Here is a 4467-nt window from a genome sequence, read left to right as displayed (position 1 = left end):
TGGGCTTCAGAGTGATTAAAAATGAGCACAGTTGCCATAGAAATAAACAATTAAAAACTAAAGCCTATATTTTTTTTGAAAATTCTCCAAATGTTGTGTATAAACAGGAAGCTGAAATCTATGAAAATAATACTTTTTTTTTAAACTTGTGTTAAAGAGACATTTTCAGTTATATGCAGACAGCAGAGTTTTTCAAAAGTAAGTTCCTGGCCACAACAAAATAGTTTACTGCAGAGCACGTACACCTGTCCAAATTTCCATTTTAAATCTTGTGCTGTTCTTCTTCTCTTCGCTTTCTAAGAAATAATCTTAAAGTCAGATTTTCAGTTCAAAGATCAAAGATTAGTATGATAACTGTTTCCCTAAATTTTCCTTGAATCATTTGAACTATGCTCAGGGAACCATGGCAAAAAGAGCATGCTTCTATAACTGAAAATTTGAAGAAAACCATTGATAGCTTTAAATTCTTGTTTTTGGCATTTGGTTTTGTTTGAAAGGACATTGTAGAAAGAGTCCAGACTGAAACCTTCAACTCCAAGCTGTTAAGAGGCTATTATTCAAATAAACAGGACATTTCATTGATTTAGGGTTTTCACCAATTTATCAACTGACAAGTAAAGTCTTCATAATCGTACACAGATAGCCACTTGTAGATAGACGCCTTACAATGTCCTGCAAATATAAACTAACCATATTTTTCAAAGTGGAAAACATGTCAACAATACCAACCCGATTGTGTTACTGGCTCCAAAGCTGCTCTAATCTAACTCAATGACTCATAATACAAACAAATTGTTCAAATCGGCATGTTTTCACTCACTGGATTTGGTCTTAAATGGTCAAAAAGTGAGTGCAAAATCGATGCTTAGATTCAGCCTGTGCAATTAATTGAACTGTAATTGAGAGCAGTAATTTCTGTTTGTGCAAATATTAAAAATATGTCTTGTTTATGTTCAGGAAATGAATAGTGAAGTCCATGCAATCGAAAATGTAATAAAAAATTGTGATCGATTAATATGAGGAAAAAATATAAAAATTGCAGTCATATACACAGCCTAGTTATTCCCATATCTCTACAGTCTGTAGTATCGTCTCAGGCCATTGTGAAACAGTACTCCTCCTCATGCACCATCTGAAATGAAAGAAAAAAATACCACGTTCATTACTATTCATTTGTTCAACATTATTTGTTTTGTTTGTTTGTTCCTGTGATTGACTGCAAAATGGCAATAAGATGACTCACTTTGATTTGAAAGAGTCAGAGATTGCATAATTTTACTTGCAGACCTCCCACAACACAAAGCGCTCACATATCTTTCCATAACAAACGTCAGGCCAAAATCCGTGGCTGGAAGGGACACAGCTGTGCTCCTACCTATATGTAGAAACACAATAACTATTGCTTATTTCATATTTATGTGTAAACAACATTAGCAGTTTTGGCCTGAAGACTTTTTAATCAAAACATTTCGTTTAAAATTTTACAATGTGTTTTATTTACAAATGCTCGTAAAATAGTAGGGATTTTTCATATTTCCCCTGTGGCTGGTGCTTTTATGTATTACAAATAAATTCAAATTATTTATGAGTCTCTCGGGTTTTGATAATTGTCCAAACTTGTTGTCACTTTGGCCCTCAAGTTGTTACTTGAGATTGAGAAAGTAATGTTCTACATGTGTTTCTAAAGTAGTGGAACTGGGTTTAAAAGAGATCCCATATAAAGTATTGAGTTTTCTTTTTTAATGCAAAACAGATGATGAAAATTTGTTTTACCACAGAGTAATTCCATAATGATTTGTTTTAAATCTGATGTCAAAACCAAGAATAAAAAATATATTTAAATTGAAAAAAGAAATCACAAACCAAAATGTTGTTTCCTTAACACAAACATACCTGGAGTTGTGTTGTTTCATTCACACATGTTTAACACAAACCCTGCATATTCAGGCGGAGTTCTTCTCTCAAACTAAACTCTGCTCCACCATAGGATGTCAAGTGTTAATATAGGAAGTGTTCCACTGTGTTTTTAAACTCCATACACCTTCAGTGGAGTCATTTGCATGATTTCTGTAATTGCCAATCTACACTGAACAAAAGGTAAAAGGTAGCTGATAACTTCAAACTAGAGCCCGACCGATATGGATTTTATTGTGGCTGATATGAAACCGATATAATGTGAGTTGGAGCTGCCGATAGCCGATATAATCGCCGATATATTTAGTGATGTAAAAATTCACTGTAAATCTTGAATTGTTTAAAAAACTTAGGTTTGGCTCTAGTGGATTCTAAATTGGGTTTATTTAGGCAACATTTGTTATTCTGACTCTTTACACCATATTTACCGACAGTAGATTGGCCTAATGGCATTTTTGCATCACATTCTAGCTACTACTGATGGGTATTCCAGTTTTTTTTTTTGGAGAACCGGCTCTTTTGGCTTGGCTCACTAAAGCAGCTGGCTCTTTCGGCTCCCAAGCGACTCTTGAGATTGTTTTGCTGCAAGCAGGACTAAACCAAAACTGAACCAGGACTGAAAAAGGAGTAAACCAGGACTAAAACAGATTTAAAGCATGTGTAAAACAGGACTAAACCAGAACTGAACCAGGACTGAGTGTCGGGACTTGGTCTCTCCCTGACTCGAGCCCAAGATTAGTCCTGGTTTATTCATTTTATGCTGAACTGCAGCCAAATATGCACTTTTTTTTTTATCCTATGCACACGCAGATTTCTGAAAGTTTCGTTTTCAGCCGCTGCTGCTGTCAAACTACGGGTCTACAAGCGGCTTGAAGAGAAAAAGTGAGAAAAAGAGAAAACACGGCTCCCAATAAGAAACATGCTCCCGTTGTTCGCTTCAAAGAGCCGGATCTAAGAGCCGCTTCGATCGCGACCGACCCATAACTCCTAGCTAGTAAATAAACTACCGCTATTAGCCTTTAGCTGTAAAAAGGTGTGCGCCGCAGTAATTAATTATATGCATAAATGTGGATCATTCACACGTCTATTCACAACTCATTTACATATCAATGCTGGTCCAGTAACAAATATACGGCCAATATAGTCACTTTACAATAGACCAATAGAAAACAGCCTGTTTATGTGTGGGAGCTACAGCAACTAATCGCTAATAACAAATAGCGAAAACTAGCTTCAAAGTCGGTGTATTTCCAACACTCACCGCTCACACAGGCTCCTCCTCACATCACAAGTCTGCTCTAATAAATGTCCTTTTAATCCAGACTCAAACCGACTGTCCGTAAAAAGAAATAATCTCAGTGTTGCGCACTGCTGCGGGTGTAAACAATAGCACGTGAGTGAAGTGGTGACCCTGGGGGTGTGTTCAGGGACAGTATGGACACAGACAAATTACACCGCAGATAAATACTGATGTGGAGCCACATATTAGGACATTTATCTGACTGTAAATTGGATTAAATGAACATAATGTAGAGAGTTTAAGCATTATAACGAGGTATAACATGCCCACGTGAAATATCGGCCCATATCAGCAAGCATCGGCCAATAATATCGGCCAGCCGATATATCGGTCGGGCTCTACTTCAAACCTATACTGCTACTGATATCACAAGGTGGAACAGTGCAGTTTGAGTTTTGGAGATGTAGACAGACAGGTAGACAACCCCAGGTAGATTTTTAGATGTGTATTTTGTGTAATACACTACCTTTCAATTGATCAACTTAACATCTAAATGACTGTTTTTGGATCAACATAAAATAATTATATGGAATTTAATGATTTTTTCCTCTGAGTATAAATTCCTCACTGTGGGATGAATAAACTTTTTTTTTGTCTTATCTTCATGTCTTCAAATTTCTGTTTAAATAAATGCACAGCAAAAAACTTATGAGAAATAAAAAATAACCAAAATAGCTGAAGTAATATAATAGCTGAAAATGTGTGCTACGACAAACCTATGGAGATTTGACAGAGATCTTTGTACCATATGACAGCCCTCAGCCAAACTGCACAGATAAAGCCACTTCACATCAAAGCTACACTCCTCTCCATATCTGTGTACAGCATGTGCTTATCCATTAGACTGTTTTTCCCCCAAAGTCCATTTGCGACAAACAGCGAACAAAAAAATAACAAGATCAGGATAAAAACAGTGTAATCCCCTCTCCATTCAGCACTTAAAGGCTTAAAGGTGCATTGTGTAACTTTTCTAGAGGAGGGTCTGTCAAATGCTTTTGTTATTGCTATGCCTGGAATGTTTCACAATATGGTATTAAACTTTTCTATCTTCATGGACACTAAAACAGACCAAGTTACAGGTCAGATCTGTGGAGAGGCAACCCCACTCACAGTCAGAATGCCATTTTCTCTAGGTATTTTTGAGCTATATAGATATTGAACAGATTTAACGTCAAATTGTGGAACATTCCAGGCAGCGACACATCCGAAGAAACAAGCAGGTGACGGACCCTCCACCAGAAAAGTTACACAAT

This window comes from Boleophthalmus pectinirostris, unplaced genomic scaffold (genome assembly GCF_026225935.1).
Source record: "Boleophthalmus pectinirostris isolate CB_2022bp ecotype Guang Dong unplaced genomic scaffold, ASM2622593v1 HiC_scaffold_17, whole genome shotgun sequence".
NCBI lineage: Eukaryota > Metazoa > Chordata > Actinopteri > Gobiiformes > Gobiidae > Boleophthalmus > Boleophthalmus pectinirostris.
The sequence above is the reverse complement of the archived record's forward strand: the minus strand, read 5'-3'. Positions refer to the sequence as shown.